The 16,117-nt window shown below is 43.8% G+C and overlaps 1 protein-coding gene across 1 annotated transcript in view; it reads left to right on the top strand.

Annotated features, from left to right (window-relative positions):
• Positions 1 to 626: 626 nt before the first annotated feature.
• The window catches only part of znf831 (zinc finger protein 831), a gene marked incomplete at its 3' end in the record, with an annotated part of 43,300 nt that continues 27,809 nt past the window's right edge, over positions 627 to 16,117 (top strand). The window contains exon 1 of the mRNA XM_052506614.1: positions 627 to 2,096. The remainder of the gene's footprint in view (positions 2,097 to 16,117) is intronic.

Genomic DNA, 16,117 nt, shown 5'->3' with positions numbered 1-16,117 from the left:
GTAGAATGAGGTAGAGGTAGATACTGTAGAATGAGTTGGCTACAGTTAAAGGTAAGACGAGGTTGGCTGAAATGGATGGGAGGGGGATGTAGCTACACAGTTAAAAGTAAGCCGAGGTTGGCTGAGATGGCTGGGGGGATGTAGCTACACAGTTAAAGGTAAGCCGAGGTTGGCTGAGATGGCTGGGGGGGATGTAGCTACACAGTTAAAGGTAAACATACCTCAGAGCCTGTCACTTTACTCTACTCTGCACTTCCTCATTTTGTCAGGGTTGTTGTTGACATTTTCACTTTTGCAATCTTTCTCTGTCTTTTAAAATCTCGTCTGCCTTTCATACTCTACCTGTCTATCTATGTTTCACGCTACTAGACTGTTTCTCCTCTCCTGATTCTCAGCATATTGTCAACTTCTGCTCTGAAACTCTTTGTCTAACAGTGCTATCATACTATCCCCCCACCCTTCCGCTCTCTCTTTTTCTGCTTCTCTCTCTCGCTCTCACACTGCCTACTCCTCTCTCTCTCTCTCTCTCTCTCTCTCTCTCTCTCTCTCTCTCCTTGTTCTCTAATTTGCATGAGTGCTGCTGGCTACAGGCTGTGTGTTTCCTCATCTCAGTAGCAGTTCCTCAGTTAGACCTGATCAAACAGACTACAGAGAGGAGCACAACAGAACCAGTTTGTCTCTAATACCTGATCTAACAAACTACAGAGATGTGCATAACAGAACAGCACAGAACAGATCAGCTCCTCTGAAAAGCACCATCACTGGAGAGAGAGAGTTAGCTCTGGAGGAAGATCTGTTGATACAGAACCCTGGACTGATACCTTCACCTAGCTCTGGAGGAAGACTGTTGATACAGAACCCTGGACTGATACCTTCACCTAGCTCTGGAGGAAAATCTGTTGATACAGAACCCTGGACTGATACCTTCACCTAGCTCTGGAGGAAGACTGTTGATACAGAACCCTGGACTGATACCTTCACCTAGCTCTGGAGGAAGATCTGTTGATACAGAACCCTGGTGACTGATACCTTCACCTAGCTCTGGAGGAAGACTGTTGATACAGAACCCTGGACTGATACCTTCACCTAGCTCTGGAGGAAGACTGTTGATACAGAACCCTGGTGACTGATACCTTCACCTAGCTCTGGAGGAAGACTGTTGATACAGAACCCTGGTGACTGATATCTTCACCTAGCTCTGGAGGAAGACTGTTGATACAGAACCCTGGTCTGATACCTTCACCTAGCTCTGGAGGAAGATCTATTGATACAGAACCCTGGTGACTGATACCTTCACCTAGCTCTGGAGGAAGACTGTTGATACAGAACCCTGGTGACTGATATCTTCACCTAGCTCTGGAGGAAGACTGTTGATACAGAACCCTGGTCTGATACCTTCACCTAGCTCTGGAGGAAGATCTATTGATACAGAACCCTGGTGACTGATACCTTCACCTAGCTCTGGAGGAAGACTGTTGATACAGAACCCTGGTGACTGATACTTTCACCTAGCTCTGGAGGAAGATCTGTTGATACAGAACCCTGGTCTGATACCTTCACCTAGCTCTGGAGGAAGACTGTTGATACAGAACCCTGGTCTGATACCTTCACCTAGCTCTGGAGGAAGATCTATTGATACAGAACCCTGGTGACTGATACCTTCACCTAGCTCTGGAGGAAGACTGTTGATACAGAACCCTGGTGACTGATACTTTCACCTAGCTCTGGAGGAAGATCTGTTGATACAGAACCCTGGTGACTGATACCTTCACCTAGCTTTGGAGGAAGATCTGTTGATACAGAACCCTGGACTGATACCTTCACCTAGCTCTGGAGGAAGATCTGTTGATACAGAACCCTGGTGACTGATACCTTCACCTAGCTCTGGAGGAAGATCTGTTGATACAGAACCCTGGTGACTGATACCTTCACCTAGCTCTGGAGGAAGATCTGTTGATACAGAACCCTGACTCTGTTCTGCTGAGCGTCTACAGGACCTGGACTGTGAACAGAGGCAGAAAACAGAGACACTAACAGCAACAAGAACAGAGGGATAACTATAATAGAACTGCAGCCCAGAGAACCTCAGTGGACAGGTTAGTGATCTTATATGGCTACATGACCTCTGTCCAGGGTTACTCATGTGGTCTGTGATGTTTAGCATGATTGTGATCGTATTTCTCTGAGAACCTAGTATTTACGATGTCATCTGAACAGTTTCAACAGTCTTAAACTTCAGCACTGTAATGTCTGATTGACTGGACAGTAATATCAAGAAAACACAACTGATTCGACTTCACCCAGTCAGTAACATATCTGCCCAAAGACACTACAGAGTCAGTAACATATCTGCCCAAAGACACTACACCCAGTCAGTAACATATCTGCCCAAAGATACTACACCCAGTCAGTAACATATCTGCCCAAAGACACTACAGAGTCAGTAACATATCTGCCCAAAGACACTTCACCCAGTCAGTAACATATCTGCCCAAAGACACTACAGAGTCAGTAACATATCTGCCCAAAGACACTACAGAGTCAGTAACATATCTGCCCAAAGACACTACACCCAGTCAGTAACATATCTGCCCAAAGACACTACAGAGTCAGTAACATATCTGCCCAAAGACACTTCACCCAGTCAGTAACATATCTGCCCAAAGACACTACAGAGTCAGTAACATATCTGCCCAAAGACACTACAGAGTCAGTAACATATCTGCCCAAAGACACTACACCCAGTCAGTAACATATCTGCCCAAAGACACTTCACCCAGTCAGTAACATATCTGCCCAAAGACACTACAGAGTCAGTAACATATCTGCCCAAAGACACTTCACCCAGTCAGTAACATATCTGCCCAAAGACACTACAGAGTCAGTAACATATCTGCCCAAAGACACTACAGAGTCAGTAACATATCTGCCCAAAGACACTTCACCCAGTCAGTAACATATCTGCCCAAAGACACTACAGAGTCAGTAACATATCTGCCCAAAGACACTTCACCCAGTCAGTAACATATCTGCCTAAAGACACTTCACCCAGTCAGTAACATATCTGCCCAAAGACACTACAGAGTCAGTAACATATCTGCCCAAAGACACTTCACCCAGTCAGTAACATATCTGCCCAAAGACACTTCACCCAGTCAGTAACATATCTGCCCAAAGACACTACAGAGTCAGTAACATATCTGCCCAAAGACACTACACCCAGTCAGTAACATATCTGCCCAAAGACACTTCACCCAGTCAGTAACATATCTGCCCAAAGACACTACAGAGTCAGTAACATATCTGCCCAAAGACACTTCACCCAGTCAGTAACATATCTGCCCAAAGACACTACACCCAGTCAGTAACATATCTGCCCAAAGACACTACACCCAGTCAGTAACATATCTGCCCAAAGACACTTCACCCAGTCAGTAACATATCTGCCCAAAGACACTTCACCCAGTCAGTAACATATCTGCCCAAAGACACTACAGAGTCAGTAACATATCTGCCCAAAGACACTACAGAGTCAGTAACATATCTGCCCAAAGACACTTCACCCAGTCAGTAACATATCTGCCCAAAGACACTACAGAGTCAGTAACATATCTGCCCAAAGACACTTCACCCAGTCAGTATCATATCTGCCCAAAGACACTTCACCCAGTCAGTAACATATCTGCCCAAAGACACTACAGAGTCAGTAACATATCTGCCCAAAGACACTTCACCCGGTCAGTAACATATCTGCCCAAAGACACTACAGAGTCAGTAACATATCTGCCCAAAGACACTACAGAGTCAGTAACATATCTGCCCAAAGACACTACAGAGTCAGTAACATATCTGCCCAAAGACACTACAGAGTCAGTAACATATCTGCCCAAAGACACTACAGAGTCAGTAACATATCTGCCCAAAGACACTACAGAGTCAGTAACATATCTGCCCAAAGACACTTCACCCGGTCAGTAACATATCTGCCCAAAGACACTACAGAGTCAGTAACATATCTGCCCAAAGACACTACACCCAGTCAGTAACATATCTGCCCAAAGACACTACACCCAGTCAGTAACATATCTGCCCAAAGACACTACAGAGTCAGTAACATATCTGCCCAAAGACACTTCACCCAGTCAGTAACATATCTGCCCAAAGACACTACAGAGTCAGTAACATATCTGCCCAAAGACACTACACCCAGTCAGTAACATATCTGCCCAAAGACACTACACCCAGTCAGTAACATATCTGCCCAAAGACACTACAGAGTCAGTAACATATCTGCCCAAAGACACTTCACCCAGTCAGTAACATATCTGCCCAAAGACACTTCACCCAGTCAGTAACATATCTGCCCAAAGACACTACACCCAGTCAGTAACATATCTGCCCAAAGACACTAAAGAGTCAGTAACATATCTGCCCAAAGACACTGCACCCAGTCAGTAACATATCTGCTCAAAGACACTACACCCAGTCAGTAACATATCTGCCCAAAGACACTACAGAGTCAGTAACATATCTGCCCAAAGACACTACACCCAGTCAGTAACATATCTGCCCAAAGACACTTCACCCAGTCAGTAACATATCTGCCCAAAGACACTACAGAGTCTTGGATCACCATGGAACACCATGACAACATTATTTTGTCTGTTCTGTCTCTATGGGAACACTGTGGGAACACAGCTCTGTCTCTATGGGAACACTGCTCTGACTCTATGGGAACACTGCTCTGACTCTATGGGAACACTGCTCTGTCTCTATGGAAACACTGCTCTGTCTCTATGGGTACACTGTGGGAACACTGTTCTGTATCTATGAGAACACTGTTCTGTCTGTATGGGAACACTGTTCTGTCTCTATGGGAACACTGTTCTGTCTCCATGGGAACAATGGTTTGTCTCTATGGGAACAGTGTTCTGTTCTATGGGAACACTGTTCTGTTCTATGGGAACACTGTTCTGTCTCTATGGGTACACTGTGGGAACACTGTTCTGTTCTATGGGAACAATGTTCTGTCTCTATGGGAACACTGTTCTGTCTCTATGGGAACAATGGTTTGTCTCTATGGGAACAGGGAACACTGTTCTGTCACTCTGTTCTATAGGGAACACTGTTCTGTCTCTATGGGAACACTGTTCTGACTCTATGGGAACACTGCTCTGTCTCTATGGGAACACTGTTCTGTACTATGGGAACACTGTTCTGTACTATGGGAACACTGTTCTGTACTATGGGAACACTGTTCTGTCTCTATGGGAACACTGTTCTGTCTCTATGGGAACACTGTTCTGTTCTATGGGAACACTGTTCTGTCTCAATTGGATCACTGTTCTGTCTCTATGGGAACAATGTTCTGTCTCTATGGGAACACTGTTCTGTCTCTATGGGAACACTGGTTTGTCTCTATGGGAACAGTGTTCTGTTCTATGGGAACACTGTTCTGTTCTATGGGAACACTGTTCTGTCTCTATGGGAACACTGTTCTGACTCTATGGGAACACTGCTCTGTCTCTATGGGAACACTGTTCTGTATTATGGGAACACTGTTCTGTACTATGGGAACACTGTTCTGTCTCTATGGGAACACTGTTCTGTCTCTATGGGAACAAAGTTCTGTCTCTATGGGAACACTGTTCTTTTCTATGGGAACACAGTTCTGTCTCTATGGGTATACTGCTCTGTCTCTATGGGAACACTGTGGGAACACTGTTCTGTCTCTATGGGAACACTGTGGGAACACTGTTCTGTCTCTATGGGAACACTGTGGGAACACTGTTCTGTCTCTATGGGAACACTGTGGGAGCACTGTTCTGTCTCTATGGGAACACTGTTCTCTCTCTATGGGAAATGGGAACAATGTTCTGTTCAATGGGAACACTGTTCTGTTCTATGGGAACACTGTTCTGTTCTATGGGAACACTGTTCTGTCTCTATGAGAACACTTTGGGAACAATGTTCTGTCTCTATGGGAACACTGTTCTGTTCTATGGGAACACTGTTCTGTCTCTATGAGAACACGTTGGGAACAATGTTCTGTCTCTATGGGAACACTGTTCTGTCTCTATGAGAACACTTTGGGAACAATGTTCTGTCTCTATGGGAACACTGTTCTGTCTCTATGAGAACACTTTGGGAACAATGTTCTGTCTCTATGGGAACACTGTTCTGTCTCTATGGGAACACTGTTCTGTCTCAATGGGAAAAGTGTTCTGTCTCAATGGGAACAGTGTTCTGTCTCTATGGGAACACAGTTCTGTTCTATGGGAACACTGTTTTGTTCTATGGGAACACTGTTCTGTCTCTATGGGAACACTGCTCTGACTCTATGGGAACACTGCTCTGTCTCTATGGGGACACTGTTCTGTACTATGGGAACCCTGTTCTGTACTATGGGAACACTGTTCTGTCTCTATGGGAACACTGTTCTGTCTCTATGGGAACACTTTTCTGTCTCTTTTGGATCACTGTTCTGTCTCTATGGGAACAATGTTCTCTCTCTATGGGAACACTGTTCTGTCTCTATGGGAACACTGGTTTGTCTCAATGGGAACAGTGTTCTGTCTCTATGGGAACACAGTTCTGTTCTATGGGAACACTGTTTTGTTCTGTGGGAACACTGTTCTGTCTCTATGGGAACACTGCTCTGACTCTATGGGAACACTGCTCTGTCTCTATGGGGACACTGTTCTGTACTATGGGAACCCTGTTCTGTACTATGGGAACACTGTTCTGTCTCTATGGGAACACTGTTCTGTCTCTATGGGAACACTGTTCTTTTCTATGGGAACACTGTTCTGTCTCTATGGGAACACTGCTCTGTCTCTATGGAAACACTGCTCTGTCTCTATGGGAACACTGTTCTGTACTATGGAAACCCTGTTCTGTACTATGGGAACGCTGTTCTGTCTCTATGGGAACACTGTTCTGTCTCTATGGGAACCCTGTTCTGTACTATGGGAACACTTTTATGTCTCTATGGGAACACTGTTCTGTATTATGGGAACACTGTTCTGTACTATGGGAACACTGTTCTGTCTCTATGGGAACACTGGTTTGTCTCTATGGGAACAATGTTCTGTCTCTATGGGAAAACTGTTCTGTTCTATGGGAACACTGTTCTGTCTCTATGGGAACACTGTTCTGTCTCTATGGGAACACTGCTCTGTTCTATGGGAACACTGGTTTGTCTCTATGGGAACACTGTTCTGTATTATGGGAACACTGTTCTGTACTATGGGAACACTGTTCTGTCTCTATGGGAACACTGGTTTGTCTCTATGGGAACACTGTTCTGTCTCTATGGGAACACTGTTCTGTTCTATGGGAACACTGTTCTGTTCTATGGGAACACTGTTCTGTCTCTATGGGAATACTGCTCTGTCTCTATGGGAACACTGTGGGAACAGTGTTCTGTCTCTGCGGGTTCTCTCTGTTCTATGGGAACAATGTTCTGTTCTATGGGAACACTGATCTGTTCTATGGTGACACTGTTCTCTCTCTATGGGAACACTGTTCTGTCTCTATGGGAAAACTGTTCTGTTCTATGGGAACACTGTTCTGTCTCGATGGGAACACTGCTCTGTTCTATGGGAACACTGTTCTGTTCTATGGGAACACTGTTCTGTCTCTATGGGAACACTGTTCTGTCTCTGTGGGAAAACTGTTCTGTTCTATGGGAACACTGTTCTGTCTCTATGAGAACACTTTGAGAACACTGTTCTGTCTCTATGGGAACACTGTTCTGTCTCTATGGGAACAATGTTCTGTTCTATGGGAACACTGTTCTGTCTCTATGAGAACACTTTGGGAACACTGTTCTGTCTCTATGGGAACACTGTTCTGTCTCTATTGGAACAATGTTCTGTTCTATTGGAACACTGTTCTGTCTCTATGGGAACACTGTTCTGTTTCTATGGGAACACTGTTCTGTCTTCATGGGAACACTGTTCTGTCTCTATGGTAACAGGTTAGAGTAATAGAAAGTCTATGGCTGTGTCTGAATTGGCAGCCTGTTCACTCTGGGCCCTTGCCAGAAGTGGTACATTATAAAGGGAATAGGTTGCCATTTGGGAGCCAGCCCATGACAACATCACGTCTGTTCTGTCTCACCAGGTATTCTCCTGTATTGTGGTTGAACGACGACATCAATAACATACAGCTGGAGAGTTTAAAGCTTTTTTTGGCAGGATAGAACAGTGGCCTCTGGTTACTGGCCTCTGGTATATTTGTAAAGGAAGGAAGGAAGTCTCATGGTTTTGCTTGAGATAGAGTATCTCATGATAAGCTGTAGACCACACTATTTACCAAGAATTTATCTATATTTTTCGTAGCTGTCTATTTAACACCACAAACCAATACTGGCACTAAGACCACACTCAACGAGCTGTATAACGCCATACGAAAACAGGACAATGCTCATCCAGAGGTGGCGCTCCTCGTGGCCTGGGACTTTAATGCAGGGAAACTTAAATCAGTTTTACCTCATTTCTACCAGCCTATCACATGTGCAACCAGAGGGAAAACAACTCTAGACCACCTTTCCTCTACACACAGAGACTCATACAAACTCCATATATCATGTCAGAGTTAGAGATCTGCTGTAACTTACGGAGACCTGGGAGTATTTCTACAGCGCTGATATCTACCAGCCTTCTGACAGAGAGTGCTTTAACAACCCTTTAGCTCAAACATCCATTATGCAAAACTAAGGGATAGTCCCAAATAGCACTCTATTCCCCTCTATTCCCTACTTTATTTTAAGAATGTGAAATGTCAGAATAATAGTAGAGAGAATGATTTATTTCAGCTTTTATTTTCTTTCATCACATTCCCAGTGGGTCAGAAGTTTACATACACTCAATTAGTATTTGGTAGCATTGTCTTTAAATTGTTTAACTTGGGTCAAACGTTTTGGGTTGCCTTCCAAAAGCTTCCCACAATAAGTTGGGTGAATTGTGGCCCATTCCTCCTGACAGAGCTGGTGTAACTGAGTCAGGTTTGTAGGCCTCCTTGCTCGCACACGGTTTTTCAGTTCTGCCGACAAATGTTATGTTGGATTGAGGTCAGGGCTTTGTGATGGCCACTCCAATACATTGACTTTGTTGTCCTTAAGCCATTTTGACACAACTTTGGAAGTATGCTTGGGGTCATTGTCCATTTGGAAGACCCATTTGCGACCAAGCTATAACTTCCTGACTGATGTCTTGAGATGTTGCTTCTATATATCAGTAAATAGTAGTAGTCATAGTTCCAGAGTCTACACATACATACTAGTAGTAGTCATGGCTCCAGAGTCTATACATCCATACTAGTAGTAGTCATGGCTTCAGAGTCTAGACATCCATACTAGTAGTAGTCATGGCTTCAGAGTCTACACATCCATACTAGTAGTAGTCATGGCTCCAGAGTCTATACATCCATACTAGTAGTAGTCATGGCTTCAGAGTCTAGACATCCATACTAGTAGTAGTCATGGCTCCAGAGTCTACACATCCATACTAGTAGTAGTCATGGCTCCAGAGTCTATCCATCCATACTAGTAGTAGTCATGGCTCCAGAGTCTACACATCCATACTAGTAGTAGTCATGGCTCCAGAGTCTATCCATCCATACTAGTAGTAGTCATGGCTCCAGTCTATACATCCATACTAGTAGTAGTCATGGTTCCAGAGTCTACACATCCATACTAGTAGTAGTCATGGCTCCAGTCTACACATCCATACTAGTAGTAGTCATGGCTCCAGAGTCTATACATCCATACTAGTAGTAGTCATGGCTCCAGAGTCTACACATCCATACTAGTAGTAGTCATGGCTCCAGAGTCTAGACATCCATACTAGTAGTAGTCATGGTTCCAGAGTCTACACATCCATACTAGTAGTAGTCATGGCTCCAGAGTCTATACATCCATACTAGTAGTAGTCATGGCTCCAGTCTATACATCCATACTAGTAGTAGTCATGGCTCCAGAGTCTACACATCCATACTAGTAGTAGTCATGGCTCCAGTCTACACATCCATACTAGTAGTAGTCATGGCTCCAGAGTCTATACATCCATACTAGTAGTAGTCATGGCTCCAGAGTCTACACATCCATACTAGTAGTAGTCATGGTTCCAGTCTATACATCCATACTGGTAGTAGTCATGGCTCCAGTCTACACATCCATACTAGTAGTAGTCATGGCTCCAGTCTATACATCCATACTAGTAGTAGTCATGGCTCCAGAGTCTATACATCCATACTAGTAGTAGTCATGGCTCCAGTCTATACATCCATACTAGTAGTAGTCATGGCTCCAGACTAGCATCCATACCAGTAGTAGTCATGGCTCCAGAGTCTATACATCCATACTAGTAGTAGTCATGGCTCCAGTCTATACATCCATACTAGTAGTAGTCATGGTTCCAGAGTCTATACATCCATACTAGTAGTAGTCATGGTTCCAGAGTCTATACATCCATACTAGTAGTAGTCATGGCTCCAGAGTCTACACATCCATACTAGTAGTAGTCATGGCTCCAGAGTCTATACATCCATACTAGTAGTAGTCATGGTTCCAGAGTCTATACATCCATACTAGTAGTAGTCATGGCTCCAGTCTATACATCCATACTAGTAGTAGTCATGGCTCCAGTCTATACATCCATACTAGTAGTAGTCATGGCTCCAGAGTCTATACATCCATACTAGTAGTAGTCATGGCTCCAGAGTCTACACATCCATACTAGTAGTAGTCATGGCTCCAGAGTCTATACATCCATACTAGTAGTAGTCATGGCTCCAGAGTCTACACATCCATACTAGTAGTAGTCATGGCTCCAGTCTATACATCCATACTAGTAGTAGTCATGGCTCCAGAGTCTATACATCCATACTAGTAGTAGTCATGGCTCCAGAGTCTATACATCCATACTAGTAGTAGTCATGGCTCCAGAGTCTATACATCCATACTAGTAGTAGTCATGGCTCCAGAGTCTAGACATCCATACTAGTAGTAGTCATGGCTCCAGAGTCTATACATACATACTAGTAGTAGTCATGGCTCCAGAGTCTATACATCCATACTAGTAGTAGTCATGGCTCCAGAGTCTACACATCCATACTAGTAGTAGTCATGGCTCCAGAGTCTAGACATCCATACTAGTAGTAGTCATGGCTCCAGAGTCTACACATCCATACTAGTAGTAGTCATGGCTCCAGAGTCTACACATCCATACTAGTAGTAGTCATGGCTCCAGAGTCTAGACATCCATACTAGTAGTAGTCATGGCTCCAGAGTCTACACATCCATACTGGTAGTAGTCATAGCTCCAGAGTCTAGACATCCATACTAGTAGTAGTCATGGCTCCAGAGTCTACACATCCATACTGGTAGTAGTCATAGCTCCAGAGTCTAGACATCCATACTAGTAGTAGTCATGGCTCCAGAGTCTATACATCCATACTAGTAGTAGTCATGGCTCCAGTCTATACATCCATACTAGTAGTAGTCATGGCTCCTGCTCCAGAGTCTACACATCCATACTAGTAGTAGTCATGGCTCCAGAGTCTATACATCCATACTAGTAGTAGTCATGGCTCCAGAGTCTATACATCCATACTAGTAGTAGTCATGGCTCCAGAGTCTATACATCCATACTAGTAGTAGTCATGGCTCCAGAGTCTATACATCCATACTAGTAGTAGTCATGGCTCCAGAGTCTATACATCCATACTAGTAGTAGTCATGGCTCCAGAGTCTAGACATCCATACTAGTAGTAGTCATGGCTCCAGAGTCTATACATCCATACTAGTAGTAGTCATGGTTCCAGAGTCTACACATCCATACTAGTAGTAGTCATGGCTCCAGTCTATACATCCATACTAGTAGTAGTCATGGCTCCAGAGTCTATACATCCATACTAGTAGTAGTCATGGCTCCAGTCTATACATCCATACTAGTAGTAGTCATGGCTCCAGTCTATACATCCATACTAGTAGTAGTCATGGCTCCAGAGTCTACACATCCATACTAGTAGTAGTCATGGCTCCAGAGTCTACACATCCATACTAGTAGTAGTCATGGCTCCAGAGTCTATACATCCATACTAGTAGTAGTCATGGCTCCAGAGTCTACACATCCATACTAGTAGTAGTCATGGCTCCAGAGTCTATACATCCATACTAGTAGTAGTCATGGCTCAAGTCTAGACATCCATACTAGTAGTAGTCATGGCTCCAGAGTCTACACATCCATACTAGTAGTAGTCATGGCTCCAGAGTCTATACATCCATACTAGTAGTAGTCATGGCTCCAGAGTCTATACATCCATACTAGTAGTAGTCATGGTTCCAGAGTCTACACATCCATACTAGTAGTAGTCATGGCTCCAGTCTACACATCCATACTAGTAGTAGTCATGGCTCCAGAGTCTAGACATCCATACTAGTAGTAGTCATGGCTCCAGAGTCTATACATCCATACTAGTAGTAGTCATGGTTCCAGAGTCTACACATCCATACTAGTAGTAGTCATGGCTCCAGTCTACACATCCATACTAGTAGTAGTCATGGCTCCAGAGTCTATACATCCATACTAGTAGTAGTCATGGCTCCAGTCTACACATCCATACTAGTAGTAGTCATGGCTCCAGAGTCTATACATCCATACTAGTAGTAGTCATGGCTCCAGAGTCTACACATCCATACTAGTAGTAGTCATGGCTCCAGAGTCTATACATCCATACTAGTAGTAGTCATGGCTCCAGAGTCTATACATCCATACTAGTAGTAGTCATGGTTCCAGAGTCTACACATCCATACTAGTAGTAGTCATGGCTTCCAGAGTCTACACATCCATACTAGTAGTAGTCATGGCTCCAGAGTCAATACATCCATACTAGGTAGTCATAGTTCCAGTCTACACATCCATACTAGTAGTAGTCATGTTCCAGTCTATACATCCATACAGTAGTAGTCATAGCTCCAGTCCATCCATACTAGTAGTAGTCATGGCTCCAGAGTCTATACATCCATACTAGTAGTAGTCATGGCTCCAGAGTCTAGACATCCATACTAGTAGTAGTCATGGCTCCAGAGTCTATACATCCATACTAGTAGTAGTCATGGCTCCAGAGTCTATACATCCATACTAGTAGTAGTCATGGCTCCAGAGTCTATACATCCATACTAGTAGTAGTCATGGTTCCAGAGTCTACACATCCATACTAGTAGTAGTCATGGCTCCAGAGTCTATACATCCATACTAGTAGTAGTCATGGCTCCAGAGTCTACACATCCATACTAGTAGTAGTCATGGCTCCAGAGTCTATACATCCATACTAGTAGTAGTCATGGTTCCAGTCTATACATCCATACTAGTAGTAGTCATGGCTCCAGAGTCTACACATCCATACTAGTAGTAGTCATGGCTCCAGTCTACACATCCATACTAGTAGTAGTCATGGCTCCAGTCTACACATCCATACTAGTAGTAGTCATGGCTCCAGAGTCTATACATCCATACTAGTAGTAGTCATGGCTCCAGAGTCTATACATCCATACTAGTAGTAGTCATGGCTCCAGAGTCTACACATCCATACTAGTAGTAGTCATGGCTCCAGTCTACACATCCATACTAGTAGTAGTCATGGCTCCAGTCTACACATCCATACTAGTAGTAGTCATGGCTCCAGTCTATACATCCATACTAGTAGTAGTCATGGCTCCAGAGTCTACACATCCATACTAGTAGTAGTCATGGCTCCAGAGTCTATACATCCATACTAGTAGTAGTCATGGCTCCAGAGTCTACATCCATACTAGTAGTAGTCATGGCTCCAGAGTCTACACATCCATACTAGTAGTAGTCATGGCTCCAGAGTCTACACATCCATACTAGTAGTAGTCATGGCTCCAGAGTCTACACATCCATACTAGTAGTAGTCATGGCTCCAGAGTCTAGACATCCATACTAGTAGTAGTCATGGCTCCAGAGTCTATACATCCATACTAGTAGTAGTCATGGCTCCAGAGTCTATACATCCATACTAGCAGTAGTCATGGCTCCAGAGTCTATACATCCATACTAGTAGTAGTCATGGCTCCAGTCTATACATCCATACTAGTAGTAGTCATGGCTCCAGAGTCTATACATCCATACTAGTAGTAGTCATGGCTCCAGTCTATACATCCATACTAGTAGTAGTCATAGCTCCAGTCTACACATCCATACTAGCAGTAGTCATGGTTCCAGAGTCTACACATCCATACAGTAGTAGTCATGGCTCCAGAGTCTAGACATCCATACTGGTAGTAGTCATGGTTCCAGAGTCTACACATCCATACAGTAGTAGTCATGGCTCCAGAGTCTATACATCCATACTAGTAGTAGTCATGGTTCCAGAGTCTATACATCCATACAGTAGTAGTCATGGCTCCAGAGTCTAGACATCCATACTGGTAGTAGTCATGGCTCCAGTCTATACATCCATACTAGTAGTAGTCATGGCTCCAGAGTCTATACATCCATACTAGTAGTAGTCATGGCTCCAGAGTCTAGACATCCATACTGGTAGTAGTCATGGCTCCAGTCTAGACATCCATACTAGTAGTAGTCATGGCTCCAGAGTCTATACATCCATACTAGTAGTAGTCATGGCTCCAGAGTCTACACATCCATACTAGTAGTAGTCATGGCTCCAGAGTCTATACATACATACCAGTAGTAGTCATGGTTCCAGAGTCTACACATCCATACTAGTAGTAGTCATGGCTCCAGAGTCTACACATCCATACTAGTAGTAGTCATGGCTCCAGAGTCTACACATCCATACTAGTAGTAGTCATGGCTCCAGAGTCTAGACATCCATACTGGTAGTAGTCATGGCTCCTGCTCCAGAGTCTACACATCCATACTAGTAGTAGTCATGGTTCCAGAGTCTGTACATCCATACTAGTAGTAGTCATGGCTCCAGAGTCAATACATCCATACTAGTAGTAGTCATGGCTCCAGAGTCTACACATCCATACTAGTAGTAGTCATGGCTCCATAGTATACACATCCATACTAGTAGTAGTCATGTTTCCAGAGTCTATACATACATACAGTAGTAGTCATGGCTCCAGAGTCTATACATCCATACTGGTAGTAGTCATGGCTCCAGAGTCTATACATCCATACTGGTAGTAGTCATGGCTCCAGAGTATAAACATCAATACTGGTAGTAGTCATGACTCCAGAGTCTATACATCCATACTAGTAGTAGTCATGGCTCCAGAGTCTATACATCGATACTGGTAGTAGTCATGATTCCAGAGTCTATACATCCATACTAGTTAAAGTCATGGCTCCAGAGTCTATACATCCATACTAGTAGTAGTCATAGTTCCAGAGTCTAGACATCCATACTAGTAGTAGTCATGGCTCCAGAGTCTATACATCCATACTAGTAGTAGTCATGGCTCCAGAGTCTATACATCCATACTAGCAGTAGTCATTGCTCCTGCTCCAGAGTCTATACATACATACTAGTAGTAATCATGGTTCCAGAGTCTACACATCCATACTAGTAGTAGTCATTGCTCCTGCTCCAGAGTCTATACATACATACTAGTAGTAATCATGGTTCCAGAGTCTACACATCCATACTAGTAGTAGTCATGACTCCAGAGTCTATACATCCATACAGTAGTAGTCATGGCTCCAGAGTCTATACATCCATACTAGTAGTAGTCATGGCTCCAGAGTCTATACATCCATACTAGTAGTAGTCATGGCTCCAGAGTCTATACATCCATACTAGTAGTAGTCATGGCTCCAGAGTCTACACATCCATACTAGTAGTAGTCATGGCTCCAGAGTCTATACATACATACAGTAGTAGTCATGGTTCCAGAGTCTACACATCCATACTAGTAGTAGTCATGGCTCCAGAGTCTACACATCCATACTAGTAGTAGTCATGGCTCCAGAGTCTAGACATCCATACTGGTAGTAGTCATGGCTCCAGTCTATACATCCATACTAGCAGTAGTCATGGCTCCAGAGTCTAGACATCCATACTAGTAGTAGTCATGGCTCCAGTCTAGACATCCATACTAGTAGTAGTCATGGCTCCA

The sequence above is a fragment of the Oncorhynchus keta genome, unplaced genomic scaffold (genome assembly GCF_023373465.1).
Source record: "Oncorhynchus keta strain PuntledgeMale-10-30-2019 unplaced genomic scaffold, Oket_V2 Un_contig_269_pilon_pilon, whole genome shotgun sequence".
NCBI classification, from domain to species: Eukaryota; Metazoa; Chordata; class Actinopteri; order Salmoniformes; family Salmonidae; genus Oncorhynchus; species Oncorhynchus keta.
This window is presented reverse-complemented; position numbering and strand designations above follow the sequence as displayed.